The 18,905-nt window shown below is 37.7% G+C and overlaps 1 protein-coding gene and 1 pseudogene across 1 annotated transcript in view; one reads left to right on the top strand and one right to left on the bottom strand.

Moving 5' to 3' along the window:
- ADCYAP1 (adenylate cyclase activating polypeptide 1) overlaps window positions 1–18,905 on the bottom strand; it is a 405,353-nt gene that overhangs the window by 234,577 nt on the left and 151,871 nt on the right. The window lies entirely within an intron of this gene.
- LOC119511662 lies at window positions 10,470–10,887 on the top strand (annotated as a pseudogene).

Genomic DNA, 18,905 nt, shown 5'->3' with positions numbered 1-18,905 from the left:
CACAGAATTTTCTGAATCAACTCGAGGACCCATAATGCTCAAACGACCAAATTTGTACACTAACAATTACCAATTTAATGAAATAATCAATAATATTACTTGTAGCATTACAGCATTTTCAAAATTAAATGTGGAAGAGATCTAAAAAAAATAAAAATTCATCTATATCATTATAAGTAATTATTTTTCATGAAAAAGGGCAATGCACTTGCTCAAGGTTAATAATGCTGCTAAGATTCAACAAATAACAAATAATGGTCATCTTGGCAATACAAATTCCACATTACTGAAACAAATATGCCTGATATTTCCAAATAAAGTAGAATTTAATCATAATACAAACATAATTTTGCTTTAACAGCAATGCAACTTGATGCAGAACAATTATTTTTGTTCCTAGGGATCCTTTATTTCTTTTCTGTTTGCAGTAGAAGCAGAGAATACTTTAAACCAAATACTTCAATGTGCTATTGGTAGATGGATCTGTTTCATTCAAGGAGTGATCAAGGTTGATTAACATTTTAACCAAAGCATATTAAGCAAAAAAAAATAATGGAAAACTTGAAAGGAAAAGGTTTAAATCTTCACTTAGGAATTTCCTACCATCTGCACAGATGTGTGTGCTCAGCAAAGCAGTTCTGTGCATCCATTTAAAGAAAAATCACTTTGTAAAACTTCACTTTCTTGGAGATAATAATTTAGGATCATGAATCTTTAAAGTGTAGTGCATATTTTCCATCTTATGGAAAGTTAGTATCAGTATAGTCAAGAAGAGCACAAATTAAAAAGATTAATAGGCAGTATTTATTATCCAACTCTTAACAGAATGCCTATCAAAAGTTTTAAATGGCCTGGGGAGTGGCTATGCGATAAAATTAATGAAAACCAAGGATGCAAAATAAAGATAATGTGACACTAAGTTTGACTGAAACTGAATGTATGACACACACATGCATGCAGAAGAAATTGAAAGAAAATATGCCGAAAACATCAGTAGCAATTATTTATGTTATTTATGCTATGCATTATGTATTTATGTAAGTATATATATATGATTAAAGTTCATTTGTAATCAGAAAGTAATAAATACTAAACTAAGCATTAACATGGGCTCAACATTAAAAAGTTTAAAACTCTTTAAAACACTGATCAAATGAACCAATCAAAAATGCCTTAGCTAAGGAAACAATGCAGAAACTAATATCTGTCCAGTTTTTAGTTCAAGATCATGGAGTGAGTTTTAAGGAAAATATTCGTTTGGGTTACAGAGATCCAAGTTTATTCCTCGTGGTTGGAGGCAGAATTCCATGATCTTCAAAGACCTCTGTCCTTGTACAGTCTCCCTGCAAACTGTGAGTGGGATCTGTGAACATAAAATATCTCTACAAAAGGGAGTTTAACCTAGATTACATGAGCCCTTTAAAGCAAATAGTTCTCTCCTGCTGGTGGTAGAAAGTTAAGTCAGAAAGAGTGGAAGCATGAGAAGACGTGATGCACCACTGGGCTTTGAAGATGGAGGAGGCCATGTGAGAAGGAGAGCAGTAACACAGCTGAAGCCAGCAAGAAAACGGGAACCTCAATTATACAGTCGGGAGCAGTTCGACTCTGCCAACAATCGGAATGAGCTTGGAAGCAGGTTCTTCCCCAGTGCCTCCAGACAAGAGCCCAGCCCAGCCAACACCTTGATTTCAGCTGTGAGACTCTGAGCAGAGAAGTCTACTCCAACTTCTCAACCACAGAACTTTGAGATAATGAATGGGTGTTGTTTTAAGCCATGAGTTTATAGTAATTTTTTATGCAGTAATGAAAAATCATATATATTCCTTAACACATTTGTGTCAAAAAAGACTGCCTGGGAAGGCAGGGTCATTTGAAATTTATGTTTCCTTCAAATAAATCTAGTCCCAGAAATCTGCCAAGAGTAAAATTTCTAGCAGGGTATTCGTATTTTGAGGCTTGAGGTCATTAACATTTTACGTGATTTTTAGTTCTATGTAATGTAAGATTCTAAAAGGCAATAGAATATTTTAAATTTAGGGTTGTGTTTTGTTTTGTATTTAATATCGAATCCAAAATATTTCCCTGGGAGAAAATCTCCAATTTCATTAAGCCAATCAGTATGAAAATAATTTCATGATGTGAAATTTGTTTTATAGGAGGAACAGACAAATATCATTAAGTAAGGTATTCCTGAATATGGCCATCTTTTTAAAGATAAAGGATTGGGCATTCTTGAATTTCAGTAGTGGTATGGATTAAGTAATGCTGCGGAAAGACGAGTATTTCTGAAGAATAACTTTTACCCTTGCCCTACTCTCTATGGTTGGCCATTTTCTCCCACATTAGGATATCAACTACCCAAACTGCCCCCACTAAGGACAAGTTCTAAATTGAAATTTAACATTTATCAGCTTTAACAATGCTCCTTTTAAACTTCTTCAGCCTGCAGGTCTCCTTGCTGCTTTTAACTTTTCAAATCTAAGCCTTTTTTTTTACCCTGGGAGCAACTCATAGCCATATTTCCTAACTCCTGTTGGTATTTTTTTCTAAATCCATTCCTCAAAACGCAATCTGACTCCCAGCTCTCTAAACGCAATCTGACTCCCAGCTCTCTAACCTGTCCATGAATAAAATGAAGTTGGACTAACTGATGTCAACGATGTCTTCCAAATGTAATATTTGATGACTGTGTCATTTAATGTAATCACTTAATAAATCTAGGACATAAACACCTTTTTTCAAGATTTAAGACAGGAGGTCAAGGGAAAAACACTGTCGCCTGTAATAATTTCATAGCATTTCCTTTGAAGATCTCAGAGAACACTAAGCCAGTATTAGCTATGATTGACCACAAATGCCCACAGACTTGACATCATTTCTCTTATCTCCTTCCCTACCTGGATGCTTCAGCCACAAAGCCTGGAATCAAGGAATTCTTCTGGACTAAGGCAGTGGTCCCTTTTATTGTAGGTACATTCCTTTCAAATATTCTATTATTATCAAAAGGCAGGCCAGAGGTACACATATTCAACTGTTCCCAAACCTAACCAAAGTTTGCATCAAATTTTCCATAGGCATTTCAATTTTATTTTTCCATGAAATATGAAGGTCAAAGTGTCTAATAAATCCTTTCATTTCATTTAGCAGTAAAGTGTCAGGCGAGAGAGAAGGATAAGAGGCAGTAAAGAAGTACAATCATATTTTAATAGGTAGAATTTGGATGACTTGAAGTTTTATATTTCTAGGCTTTAAGAGAATTGTCATATAATGACTGATACCTTGGGAAATCATCAGGATATGAAATTAATTCCTTAGCCTAGAACTTTAATTTGGCACATGAAAAATTAAGTCATAATTAGACTCACATACACTTTATTAGCCATAATTCTCCTCGACAAAATGCTTTGTACTCTCACCCACCAACCCCCATCTCCACTCTAAGCTGTTGATTCGCAACATAGCATCATCATCTATCTTTAGTTTTAAACTGAAAGAATTAATGTAATTAAAACCAAATTCATTTGTCACTCCTGCCTACAAAGGAGTCAAGAATTAAAAATAAGATTGGGGAAACCCTGCCCTGCTAGACTCAGTTAAAAATATTTTCACAAATAAGTATTTTATAGCAGGATAAAAAGGAAAGGAAAGATTTAAGGATAAAATCACCAAATTGCAAAATATAGTTTTAGTCTTTCAAGGATAACTTTCTGCACAGGACACACATTTTTATGCCTCCATGGTATATCCAACTCTTAGTGGTTGAATTGCATCCCCAAAAAAGATATATTGAAGCCCCAATCCCCATTGCCTCAGAACGTGTCCTTATATGGAAATAGGGTCGTTACACACAGAATTAGGCCAGTTAAAATGAGCTCATATGGAGTAAAAGGGACCCTTAATATGACTGCTGTCCTTAGAGGAGGGGAGAGGAGACGCAGACAGAGACGGGGAGAAAACACCATCTGAAGAGACAAAGAGCAAAAGGTGGCCATGCGACCACAGAGGCAGAGACTCAGTTGTGCCTCAGGCCAAGGAGCACCAAGGACTGCCAGCCGTCACCAAAGGGCAGGAGAAAGGCAAGGAGTAGATTCTTCTCCACAGACTTGAGAAGGAACATGGCCCTCCTGATATCTTGATTCCAGGGTTTTAGCCTCCAGAACTCTGAGACAACAAATTTCTGTACTTTTAAGCCATCCAGTTTGTGATACTTTGTTATGGAGGCCCCAGAAAACAAAGACACCAACCCCTCTCTCAGCCCTAGGATTCTCCACCCACCCCTCTCCTCGTTAACCTCACATCTCATCTTTGAAGTCCAGTTCCAACACCACTTCCTTCCTAGAAGTAACTTTCTGTAACACCAGAGCACAGGTCTTTTTTTTTTCCTAGTTCCCACTCCTATCTTTCCCTTCACTGGTCCTGGACAAAACCTAGGGATTCAAGAGAAGGAATTTGGGTATGATGCCATTTACTGACAGCCTATATGAGGATGCCTTATAATGCAAGCCAGAGCAAGAAGGCAGATAAATGCTGCCTTTACATAATAAAGCCAAGCCCATTCATTCCTGAGAAATATTAGGAAAAATATTAATTCCTGATGTAATGTGGAATGAAGAACCCATTCTCTGGTAGAGAGACACCAATTTCAGGCTCTAGGAGAAAGCCAGCTGCCAAACAAAGTAAAAACCAGCCCCTTATGGTTTGTCTCCCTACCCCACATTATCCCCATGCATGAGGCCATCCTTACCCCTCCCCTCTACAAGGCCAACAGAGCTGAGCAGAAGAGAAAGCTCTAGCATTCATTAGATAATGGGGGCAGTGGAATCAAGAAAATACCAGGTGTGAATAAATAAAATGAGACTCAAATATTTGAGGGGATGGAAGGGAAACAGAGAACATCCCACAATATGGCCAGGACAATGGAAGGGCCCAGAGGAAACCTACAGGGAACAAATTGAAGAAAAATTGAGAAAAAGGAAGAGTTAGGGAACAGGGGGCATCCACGCAGGACAGCCTTCCAGGTTTAGGCAATGGGGCCTCACACTTTGTGGGACTCAAGGGAATGATGTAGCTAGAGCTGACTTCCTCCCCAGTTCAGTGTGACTCTGGGAATATATTATCTGGACCATGTTGTAAAGAACCACCTATATTTTCATTCAGATTTATGGACGAACTTGACATCTAGGTTTATCAGGGAAGGCAGTGGAGGAAGCATACAAGACAGGGAAGGTAAATAGCCCTGCCTGAGGGCATCTAATCAGCCTCTCACTGAGGCCCACTGAGCAGCAAGGAACACATACCACAAAAGAAGACAGTCAGCAAAACGAATACCTTTGCCATGCCCCCATCAGCAAAAAATGGAAGGGCTCCTCATGGTTTACACCTCTGTTTAACATTCATGCCTCTACTGTGCATATTTATTTATTTGTCTGTCCCACTACTAGATTAAAGAAGTTTTGCTTGTCTTTTCCTCTTGCTACCTACAGAAGTTCTTGGTAGTGGACACTCTTAGCTGCCTACCTGAAGTCCACTCCTTCCTCCATCCTAATGCAAACTTGACTTTGTTCAGGTAATACCCATCCCCAACCCAGAAGGGATCCTGATTAATTTCTAAGCCAATCAGTGCATAATATTCCCCTGATGACTATTTTTGGTCAAGAGTGGGAAAGTAACCTAAGTTGGCACCATCAGACTGAAGGAGAAGACTGTATTCTATGCTTCATTTTGCTAGACATGAACCAGGAAATGCATGGCTCTGATTGCCACTGGTCACCATCTTGCAGCCACAAGAGACTCAAGCTTGCGATGAAACAAACGCTGAAGGTGGCAGAGAAGAGACATCAAAAGAACTTTGGACATTAACGTCATCACTAAGCCAGTGACCTCACCTTGCCTGACCCTGGCAGAACTCCCAACTTTCAGCTATAAAAGTAGACTTCTATGCTTTAATTCAATATGAGTTACAGTTTTCATTACTTACCTAATAAAGATCTAAATGAACATTTTTTTGACTTGAAGACCCGTGATTGGCAATTAATTATAAATATTTAATCACAGTTTTAAAGGGTGAGTTTAAAAAGAATAAGGTAAATATCAAAACAAAGTCCATGGAGCTAGAGCTGGACGGACCAAAAGGGAATGAATGGACAAAACGTAGCAGATAACCCCTCAGATATCAAGTAGATAATGGACCAGCACAGGAGCTAGCTTTCAAGAGGCAAGATTTAAGACCCTGAATTGACCAGATGGAGAAACAGGAATGGATTGGGATACTGCAGAGAGAACCAAGACAAGGATATAAGCACAGAGACTAAAGGCAAACTTGGTTAAAGAACTTGGGCTACAAGTCATAACTTTCACAAGACCAGTGAAATAAGGTATGACACCAAGATAAGACCCGTTTTCACTTATTCATCTGATATTTGGGAACCTGCTCTACACCAGGCACTGTGCATCTCTCTCTCTGACTTCACTCGGCTTATAAAGGACTCCAGTAATCAGGATTCAAGCCCAGGATTCAGTTGGGCTACACTTTAACTGAAGTAACATCTTGAAAAGATCTTATTTACAATGGGCCCACAACTACCAGAATGACCACCACAGGGGCATTCCAGGTTTTCAGGAGTGATTTAACATACAAAAATCAATCCATGTACTTCACTACGTTAAAAGAAAAGTAAGAGAGAAATTGTGTGATCATCTTGACATGTAGAAAAAGCAACTGACAAAATTCAATATGCAGTTATTATTTAAACCCTTAACAAACCAGACTAGAAGGTAAGAATATCTACAAAAGAAAAAAGTCATCATAGTCAATTCAAACATCCTCTTCAATGGTGAAATATTTCCACTGAGATCAAGAATGAGGAAAAGATACCTGATATCATTATTTCTTCTCAACAATGTATGAGAGGTTCTAGCCAGTGCTATAAGCCAAGAAGAAGAAATAACAGGGATAGAAATTGGAAAGAAAGAAAACTTCCAATAGTCTCCGATAAAATGATTGTACACCTTTTAAAACTCCAGAAGAATCTACAAACTATTAGAATAAATAAGGAACTTAACAGGGTAGCTAGAAACAAAGAGAATATGCAAAATCACTCCCATTTTTCAACAAGCAAACAGAAAATAAAAGTTTACAACCAATACTAATTACAATAGCCTCAATAAAATCAAACGTAGGAACAAATCTAGTAAAAGCTGCTTATGAACTCTACCCTGAAAAAAACAAAACACTAATGAAAGCAATCAAAGAATACCTAAATAAACATAAATTAATACTGTGAGTTGGAAGACCCAAATTCATCAATAAATTCAATGTAATCTCACTCAAGATCCCAACAGGTTTTTTGCAAAGATTGGCAAATTGATTTTAAAATTCATACAAAAGTACCAATAGCCAAGAAGAGTCAATGGAATCTTTAAGAAGAACAAAGCCAGAGCAATTACATCATCACATATAAATATCTGTATATAGTTTTAGTAATTATGACAATATAGTTTTGGCAAAAGGATAGAAAAATAGAATAGAATATGGAGACCATACGATTTTGGTCACTTGATTTATGTCAAAAAGGACACTGAAGTCAGTGGAGAATGAGCAGTCTTTTAATAAATGGTCCTGAGTCAACTGAATATCCATCTAGAATAAAAAATGAATCTTAACTACTGACTCACAATGTACCCAAAAATCAGTTCTAGATGAATTAAATATCTAATTATAAAGTATAAAAACATGAGGTTTTAAAAGAAACAGCAGAACTTTGTGACACTGGAAGAAAAGACTCTTTAAGCAGGATACAATAAGCACTAAGCTATTTAAAATGTGATATATTAAAAATGTGATATAATGGCATATATTAAAATTGAGAATCCCTATCCATGAAAAGCACCGTTAAGATGAAAAAGCCAATCCACAGACCAAGATATTCACAATATATGTAACTGACATAAAACTCATATACAGAATATGAGACCAAGGGAAGAGATATCTATTTGGTACAGGATCTAAATTTTCTAAACGGTACAACTCTACAGTCAATTTGTTCAAACACCACAATTGCATGGAACTTTGAATAGGAAGTGAGATATGGTAGGTTAGTATAGGCTGGAGTGAAATAGTGACACATCCCGGAGTAATTTGGGCAGATAACAAAAAATATATTTACAGACTCCCCCTCCGCAGCCCCAAGGATCTGGGGGAAGGTGGGGATGTGTTGGACATCCTCACCTGGACTGGTGTTGATGTTGTCACAAACAGTGGGACTGGCGGTTTGATGTGCTGAGCCCTCGAGCATGGGACTTGCCCTTATGAAGCTCGTTACCACAAAGGAGAGTCTAAACTTGCATGTAATTGTGCCTAAGAGTCTCCCCCTGAGTACCTCTTTGTTGCTCAGATGTGGCCCTCTCTCTCTCTCTGAGCCATCTCGACAGGTGAGCTCGCTGCCCTCCCCTCTACGTAGGACCTGACTCCCAGGGTTGTAAATCTCCCTGGTAATGCAGAATATGATTCCCGGGGATGAATGTGGACCCAGAATCGTGGGACTGAGAGTATCTTCTTGACCAAAAGGGGGATGCAAAATGAGACGAAATAGTTTCAGTGGCTGAGAGATTTCAGATGGAGTCGAGAGGTCACTCTGGTGGACATTCTTATGCACTATATAGATAACACCTCTTAGGTTTTAATGTATTGGAATAGCTAGAAGTAAATACCTGAAACTACCAAACTCCAACCCAGCAGTCTGGACTCCTGAAGACAATTATATAATAATGTGGATTACAAGGGGTGACAGTGTGATTGTGAAGACCTTGTGGATCACACCCCCTTTATCTAGTGTATGGATGAGTAGAAAAATGGGGATAAAAACTAAAAGACAAATGGGGTGGGATGGGGGGATGATTTGGGTGTTCTTTTTTCACTTTTATTTTTTATTCTTGTTCTGGTTCTTTCTGATGTAAGGAAAATGTTCAGAGATAGATTGTGGTGATGAACATATAACTATGTTATCATACTGTGGACAGTGGACTGTATACCATGGATGATTGTATGGTGTGTGAATGCATTTCAATAAAACTGAATTTAATAAAAATTAAAAAAAAAACTCATATACAGAAAATCTTCATTTCTCCTTCACTTTTAAAGGATAGTTTTGCTGGACACAGAATTCTAGGTTGCTGGAGTTTTTTCTTTCAACACTTTAAATATTCCACTCCACTCTCTTCTTAATTGCATGGTTTCTGAAGAGAAGTCTAATGTAAGTCTTATCTTTGTTCCAGTACAGTAAGGTGGTTTTTTACCTCTGTCTTCTTTCAAGATTTTCTCCTTGTCTTTGATTTACTATGGTTTGAATACAACATGTCTACATGTAGGGTTTTTTGGTATTTATCCTACTTGGAGTTTTCTGAGAATCCTGAATCTGTGGCCAATATTCCTTATGAAGATGGATGCAAAATCCTCAACAAAATACTAGCAGACCAAATTCAACAGTAGATTAAAAGAACTATATACCACGATCAAGTGATATTTATCCTGGGTATGCAAGAACAGTTTAACATAAGAAAACCAATGAATATAATACACCACATCAATAGAACAAAGAAGAAAACCACATGACCACACCCCTTTCTGAAAAAAATACTCCAAACATTAGGAATAGAAGGAAACATGCTTAACATGATAAAGGGCATATAAGAAAAACCCACAGCTAACATCATACTCAATGGTGAAAAACGGAAAGCTTTCTTCCTATGATCGGAAACAAGACAAGGATGCCCACTCTCACAACTGTTATTCGACATCATACTGGAAGTTCTAGCCAGAGTTATTGGGCAAGAAAAAGAAATGAAAGGCATCCAAATAGGAAAGGAAGAAGTAAAACTCTCCCTATTTGCAAACAACATGCTCCTATACATATAGAATCCTGAAAAATCTACAATAGAACTACTAGAGTTAATAAATGAATTCAGCAAAGTGGTGGGGGACAAGATCAACATGTACAAATCAATGGTGTTTCTATATACTGGCAATGAACATTAAGAGGAAATCCAGAAAAAAAATCCATTTACAAGAGCAACTAAAAGAATCAAATATCCAGGGATAAATTTGTTTTTAAGCTTGAAAAAAGCTATTACAATGTGTGGCAGATTATGAGTATGTGATAGGAATAAATTTAACCAAGGATGTAAAGGACTTATTTTACATGGAAAACTACCAAACGTTGCTGAAAGAAGTTAAAGAAGACATAAATAAATGGAAACATTCCAAGTTCATGCATTAGAAGACTAAATATTGTTAAAATGCCAATTCTATCCAGTGATATACAGATCCAATGCAATTAAAATCAAAATTCCAATAGACTTCTTTCCAGAAATGGAAAAACCAATCAACAAATTCATATGAAAGGGTAAGGGGCCCCAAAACGTCAAAAACATCTTTAGTAACAAGCACCAAGTTGGACGACTCAAACTTCCTTATTTCAAAACCTATTACATCGTCTTCCGGGAAGCACTGGAGGACGTTCCCTGGTAAGGCATCGTGATGTGTAGGGACTATGTGGAGAAGGAATATCGCAAACAGGGTAATACCTGCTTGGAGAATGGATCTTTCTTACCAAACTTTACAGGCTGTGCAGTATGCAACAAGCGGGATTTTATGCCAATCACAAACAAATCCTTGAAAGAGGAAGACGGAGAAGAAACAGTTAACTATGATCATTTGTGTAAGAATTGTCATCATGTAGGTATGATGTACACATTGTACATCATAAGTACACATTCAGCACCATGGATGAATTTCAGGAATATACCATGCTATATCTGTTATGTGGCAAAGCTGCAGATACTATCAGTATTCTGCCTGATGACTCTCAGCAGATGACTCTTTTATTCTAAGCATCCTTCTGCAGTTCTGTTGTAATTATGTCTGGTTGGTTTACAATACCAGCAAGGCTGATGGTTTGTTTTACTTAGTTTCTATTGAAAATTCTTTGCCATTTTTTTTTTTTTTTTTTCAGCTTGAACTTATCTATTCTTTGAAAGAGCAAGTAATTTAAGGGATATGGCTGGGCTTTTCTGCTGATGTTCCTAGTTCATATTAGTGCAACCAAAATCAAGTGTTTTTATTCGCTGGTTTGTGGCAAAAAAAAAAAAATTTTTTCACTAGAATGAGAAACTAAAATCTTGATTTCTAATGCCATTTTCTGATGAAAGGAACCAGGGGTTCCTGGAGAAATGGCTGATTCTAGGAGGGCAGGAATTATGTAAGATGGGCCTGAAACATCTTGTAGTGCCACAAAGTAAGGAAATGTCCAAACAAAACAAATAACAACAACAAAAAAAAAAAAAAAAACACACAATGATAGGAATGTATCACAGGGCTATAGGAGCCAATCGAAAGAATTTTCAATGATGAGAGCTAGGACAATGTCAGCAATAGACTAAAGTAGTATTGGATTATAACCCAAATTATAAAATAAATATCTATCTTTTCTTTTGTTGCTTTTTTGCTGTCATTTTTTTTTCCTTTTCCTTTTTATGCTATCTCTCTAACTTTTTTGACTCTTTCTTTGTGGAAAAAATGGAAATGTCCTTATATAGATAGTGGTGATGGTGGTGAATTCATAAGTACGGGATTATACATGGAACCATTGAGTGTTTACTTAGGATAGAATGTATGGTGTTGAACAAAACCATCTTAAAAAAAACAAGTTGATGGATGAACCCTGAGGACATTATATTGAGTGAAATAAGTCAGGCACAAAACGACAAATATTGTATGATCTCACTGATAGGAACAAATTATAATATGTAAACTCATAGACACAAAATATAGGTTACCAGGATATAGAATGAGACTGAAGAATGGGGAGCAGTTGCTTATTATGAGCAGAAGGTTCAACTAGGGTGAACTTAAATGTTTGGAAATGGAGAGGGGTGATAGTAGCACATTGTGAAAGTAACTAACAGTGCTGAAAGGTGTGTGAAGGTGGCGGAAAGGGTAAGCTCAGAGTCACGTATGTCACCAGAAGGAAAGTTGGAGGTTAAAAGATGGGAGTATACAGAACAGCGAATCTTGTGGTGGACAATGTCTGTGATTAACTACACAAATATCAGAAATCTCTCTCATGAACTAGAACAAATGTATGACACTATAACTAGAAGTTAATAATAGAGGGGCATATAGGGAAAAAATATATACCTATTACAAACTGTATACTATAGTTAGTAGTATTTTAACATTCTTTCATCAACAGTAACAAATGTACTATACCAAAACTATGAATCAATAATGGAGGGGGGCGACTCGGGCAAGATGGCGGCATAGAGAGGAGTGGAAGCTAAGTAATCCCCCTGGAACAACTACAAAAAAACAGAAACAACTAGTAAATAATCCAGAATAACTGCGGGGGGACAAACGAGACCATGCATTCATCATACACCAACCTGAATTGGGAGGAATGCCCGAGAACACAGCATAAAATCTGTAAGTAAAACCTGCGGAACCACGTCGGGAGACCCCCTCCCCCATAGCCCGAGCTGCGGAGCGCGTGGTGCCACAGAGAAGCTCTCTCCCAGCAAGCGAATATAGCTCAGCTGAGCTCCAACTGGGGTTTTAAGTAGCGAGTGTGAACTGCTCACTACAGGTACGCAGCCCCAAAAAACAGACAGAGGCTTTGGGTGACGACTGACCTGGGAGAGCCGGAGGGTTGCCTTGGACTGGGTCTGAAGGGGACTATCTGTTTCTTTCTTGGCTCAGTGGAGAAAGCCCCAGTCATTATCAGTTTCCAGGGCTGTGACTCTGGGAAGGGTGGAGACACCACAAGCAGAGAGCAAAACCATTGAAATGTTAATGACCTCCACCTGAGGGGTCTGTCTTTCTAGGAGGAAAGGGGTGGGGCCCTTTCCATTCAGAACCAGACCCCAGAGCCTGGGGGAACATGGCCATACCTCCTCACACCAGTCAAGAATTACAGGCTAACAGGTGTCACCTGCTGGGCAGAAAAGCACAGTGACCTGAGGCATCACAGGGTGGAGCAATTTTCTAAGACACACCCTCAGGGAAACCAGATACTGAATATTTCTTCCCTCTGGGACCTGAGCCTGTTCTGGTCTGGGAAAACCTGATTTGGATAACCAAGGAAACCATGCCTAGACAACAGAAAATTACAACCTACACTAAGAAAAACAAAGTTATGGCCCAGTCAAAGGAACAAACGTACACTTCAACTGAGATACAGGAATTTAAACAACTAATGCTAAATCAATTCAAAAAGTTTAGAGAAGATATTACAAAAGAGATAGAGGCTGTAAAGGAAACACTGGGCATGTATACGGCAGAAATCAAAAGTTCAAAAAACCTACTAGTAGAATCTATGGAAATGAAAGGCACAACACAAGAGATGAAAGACACAATGGAAACATACAACAGCAGATCTCAAGAGGCAGAAGAAAACACTCAGGAACTGGAGAACAAAACACCTGAAAGCCTACACGCAAAGGAGCAGATGGAGAAAAGAATGAAAAAATATGAGCAACGTCTCCGGGAACTCAAGGATGAAACAAAGTACAATAATGTACGTATCACTGGTGTCCCAGAAGGAGAAGAGAAGGGAAAGGGGGCAGAAGCAATAACAGAGGAAATAATTAATGAAAATTTCCCATCTTTTATGAAAGACATAAAATTACAGATCCAAGAAGTGCAGCGTACTCCAAACAGAAGAGATATGAATAGGCCTACGCCAAGACACTTAATAATCAGATTATCAAATGTCAAAGACACAGAGAGAATCCTGAAAGCAGCAAGAGAAAAGCAATCTATTACATACAAAGGAAGCTTAATAAGACTATGTGCGGATCTCTCAGCAGAAACCATGGAGGCAAGAAGGAAGTGGTGTGATATATTTAAGATACTGAAAGAGAAAAAACACCAAGAATCCTGTATCCAGCAAAGCTGTCCTTCAAATATGAGGGAGAGCTCAAAATATTTTCTGACAAACAGACAATGAGAGACTTTGTGAACAAGACACCCACCCTACAGGAAATACTAAAGGGAGCACTACAGGGTGATAGAAGACAGGAGTGTGTGGTTTGGAACACAATTTTGGGAGATGGTAGCACAACAATGTAAGTACACTGAACAAAGGTAACTATGAATATGGTTGAGAGAGGAAGATGGGGAGCATGTGAGACACCACAAGAAAGGAGAAAAGATAACGACTGGGACTGTGTAACTTGGTGAAATCTAGAGTATTCAATAATTGTGATAAAATGTACAAATATGTTCTTTTACGAGGGAGAGCAAGCAAATGTCAACCTTCCAAGGTGTTAAAAATGGGGAGGCATTGGGGGAGGGATGCAATCAGCATAAACTAGAGACTGTAACTAATAGAATCATTGTATTATGCTTCCTTTAATGTAACAAAGGTGATATACCAAGGTGAATGCAGATAAGAGGGGGGGATAGGGGAGGCATGTTAGACACTTGACATTGGTGGTATTGTCTGATTCTTTATTCTACTTTGATTTAAGGTTATTTTTCCTTGTGCTGCTTCCTAGCTGTCATTTTTTTGTTTCCTCTTTCTTTTGCCTCTCTACCTTCTTTGACTCTCCCTCCTGCCTTGTGGAAGAAATGTAGATGCTCTTGCTTAGTATGAGCAGAATGTTCAATTAGGATGAACTTAAATGTTTGGAAATGAACAGGGGTGTTGGTAGCAAGATGTGAGAATAACTAACAGTGCCGAATGGTGTGTGAATGAGGTGGAAAGGGGAAGCTCAGAGTCATATATGTCACCAGAAGGAAAGTTGGAGGTCAAAAGATGGAAATGTATAAAACTGAATCCTATGGTGGGCAATGTCCATGATCAACTGTACAAATACTAGAAATCACTTCATGAACCAGAACAAATGTATGACAATACAATTAGAAGTTAATAATAGAGGGGCATATAGGGAAGAACTATATACCTATTACAAACTATATACTACAGTTAGTAGTATTTCAACATTTTTTCATAAACAGTAACAAACGTACTATATCAATACTAGGAGTCAACAATTGAGGGGGGTTGGTTAGGGATAGGGGAGGTTTAGAGTTTCCTTTTCTTTTTTTTTCTCTTTTCATCTTTCACTTTTTTTCTTGTCTGGAGTAATGAAAAGTTTCTAAAAATTGAACAAAAATTAAGTGTGATGGATGCACAGCTGTATGAGGGTACCCAGGGGCAAGTGATTGTACACTTTGGATCTTTGGATAATTGTATGGTATCTGAACAATCTCAATAAAAATGAAAAATAATAATAATAATAATAATGGAGGGGGGCATGATTAGAGGTATGGGAGGATGTGAGTTTCCTTTTTTTTTTTTTTTTTTCTTTTCTGGAGTAATGAAAATGCTCCAAAAATTGAAAAAAATTGGAAAAAAGTTAATTGTGTTGATGGATGCACTAGCTGTATGATGGTACTATGGGCAATTGATTGTATACTTTGGATCTTTGGATAGTTGTATGGTATGTGAACAATCTCAATAAAAACATATTTATATTTAAAAAAAGAATATTTATTATATGATCCTATAACAGGCTAACTAACCTATAATAACAGGTATCAGGTCAAAGGTTACCTGTGGTTGGGAGTACAGTAGAGGCGACTATAAAGGAGAAAAATGGAACTTTTGGGGGTGATTAAATTTTTCTATTTTGATTATGGTGATAAGTGGATGCATACAGTGGTCATAACTCATTGAACTGTACACTTAAAACTGGTACATTTCATTGCATGTAAATTACACCTCAAAAAAATTATTTTGTAAAGGAAATGCTATCAAAATGTCAGCCAATGTGTAAAACATTAAGAACTCAAAAAAACTGATTTTGAGAAAACAAGAAAAAGGGAAAGGGCAAGAACAGACACAAATCACAAAATAGATTGTAGAAATTAGTGAGCTTGAAAGACCATGCAGCTGCATTATAATTCAAGAAAAACAAATCAAATGACAAAATATTTTTATCTACCAAAATAGTGAAAATTTTCCAAATGCTAATACCCAAGGCAGGATTAGGTAGAAATTTTAAATACTTGTATGCATTACAAGAAACATAATTGACATAGTTATTGAGGACAATTTAGTAAATATATCAAAAGTCTTAAAAATATATTTTTTGAACCAGTAATTTCTCCTTTAGGAAACTATCTTAAGGAAAACAATGAGATGCAGACAAATATACATAGAAAGTCACTGGTAATATTTTTAAATTACAGTAATTTATATGTCCAACAACAGAATGAGCAAATAATACCCATTTTTTTTAAATGCTTCAATGGTATGGGGAAATAAAGGCATATAAAATTAGCAGGATTCAGCTCCACATACATGGTATCATCCTCAATATACGTGTATACATATTTCCCCTCAAGGGAACTTCTCACCCAAACTGGATGAATAATCATCTGCCCAAAATCCATATATTTTGATAAACCTCAAGGTAAAAATAATCATTGAACTTCATTAGACTTTGGCCCCAAAGCAATTGTGGATCAAGTAAAATAAATATTGAAAATCATTTCTTGCAACTGAGAGGTTGGTGGGTAGTGAGGGGGTGCTTATATTGTTTGTTTGTTTTTTCTGTCTGTGAATGGGTTATACAGGTTGGCTACACTTCAGTTTGAGTAATGAAGATGCCTCTACATAATCTCTCAGAGAACGTATAATCTAGTTAGAGAAATAGTTTTTACAGTTATCGAGAGCAAAAGAAAAAGACACAGCAATTTAAAGTAGAGAACTAAATTGTTCTGTATATACTGTAAATACAATGAAAGGTCACACTCAGGGAAGATAACTTCTGGGCTAACAAATGAGTGGGAAAATGCCTGAGGCTGGGCCTCAAAGGAGTATATGATGGAAAGAAATGGAAGGCATGGACAGTGCAAAGGCAGGGAAAAAACAACGAGCATGGATTAAGGGTAAGCCAGAAGGTCCTTTGGGTTTACACATGAAGGTACATGCTGAAAAAACAAGGCAGATTGGATACGATGGGCTTGAATCTAAGGAAGGCCACTGAAAGCCAGGCTCAGCCTGGACTCAGTTCAAAATATAATAGAAATCTACTGAAGATTCTAGATCACAGAATAATAAAAATGGTGTTTTAGAAAAATCAATCTGGCAGAATGCTGATGGTAATCGAAACGAGGAGAAACTAAAATCAGGAAGTTGCCATTTAATTTGAGTCCTTCCTATGAATCAGGTACTCTGTAAAAAGTTTTAGAAAAAATGTTGAATTTAATTCTTCCTAAAGACCTATGAGGTAGTTATTATCATCCCCAATTTACATATGAGAAACCTAAGATTTAGAGAAATTACATAATTTACTCAATAGACAATGCTATATCCAGGCTGCAGAAGAGTCCCACAGATGAGCTCACAATCCAAAATTACAAAGCACATAAGGAACCAATCACCATGAACAAAAGTCACTAGATACTGGCAACTGGTCACTTCCCAAGAACCTCATAATTAAAATGACTAAACAGAAAGTAGAAATTGAAAACAAAAAATTAGAATAAAATACTAAGGGAGAAAGAATAGAAAAAACAATTTTAAGACTCAAAAAAAAACTGGCAGAAATAAACATAATCAATGAAATTAAAATGCAATATAGATTGAAAGAAATTATACAAAACGCAGCACACTATGATAAAGAGAAGGAAAATACAAAAGAGAGGTTTAAGACAGAGGTTACAATAAGGTATAACATAATTCTAATCAGAGTTACAGAAGGAGAAAATAGAATTTAGAAGAGTCATATTCAAAGAGACAATAGCTAACAATTTTTCACAATCAATAAAAAGACATAAACCTTCAGATCCAACAAGCATGATGAATCCTAAAAGGGATTAATAGATCTTTACCCAGACACATAACAGTGAGACTGCAGAACAACAAATGCAAAGATCTTAAAAGCATCTCCAGAGTAAAGCAGATTATCTACAAAGGCATTACAAGTAAACTGGCATCACACTTCTCAAAAGCAACAACAGTAGCCAGAAGACGGTGAAACAACATCATCAAGGACCAAAAGTAAATGAATCTCCAGCAGGTTCCCAGTAAGATGGCAGAGTAGAGAGCTTCAAGAGACAGTTCACCCTCGAGGGCAGCTAGTAAACAGCTAGGAACGGTCAGAAACAACTGTTTGGTGGCTCCAGAGACCAGAAGAATAGTGTACTCCATCCAAGGAAGAGCAGAAGGAAGAGACTGATAACCTGTGATGAGGAGCTGTGAGTAAAACTCTATGCTGGGGATGCTGGTGCCCATCCCCCACTCTCACAGCAGGCCACATGGGGACCCAGTTCCTGACTGGAAATAAAAGTCCTCTTTCCCAAGTAAGAGGTGGTGGGAGGACCCCCAGCTGAGCACTAATCCTGGCTTTTGATTACTGAATTCAGAACACTGAACCCCAGCTCTGCGGGCAGCTAGTTTCAATCAGCCCAGGACAAAAGGCATCCTCAGTCTCTGTTTCAACCTCACCCCCAAAAGCAGTAGAAGCAGGTGAGATTTAAAGTCACAGTGCCATCTTGGGCTGTGGGGAAGAATTGGCTAAAAGGCAGCTCTTCCAAAACAAAGCAGGGAGAAGGCATGACCAAGCAATGTTGGCAGCTTCTGATTAGCAAATTCAGATCACTCTATCCTGACTATGCCATAAGGTTTCAACCCACCCCAGACAAAAGTAGGTGGCAGCTGCTGTTTCACCCCACCTTCAACAGGGGCAGAGGCAGTTAAGAGTTAAAGGCAGAGTACCACCCTAGGACTGCAGGGAGCAGTTTGCTGAAGAGTGCCATCTGCTGGGCAGGAAAGCACAGATTCAGGGAGATGTCAAAGAGAAGTCTGGCATCTTTCAGGGTCTCCTCCCCAGGGCACTTT

The sequence above is a fragment of the Choloepus didactylus genome, chromosome 16 (genome assembly GCF_015220235.1).
Source record: "Choloepus didactylus isolate mChoDid1 chromosome 16, mChoDid1.pri, whole genome shotgun sequence".
In the NCBI taxonomy this organism is placed as follows: Eukaryota; Metazoa; Chordata; class Mammalia; order Pilosa; family Megalonychidae; genus Choloepus; species Choloepus didactylus.
This window is presented reverse-complemented; position numbering and strand designations above follow the sequence as displayed.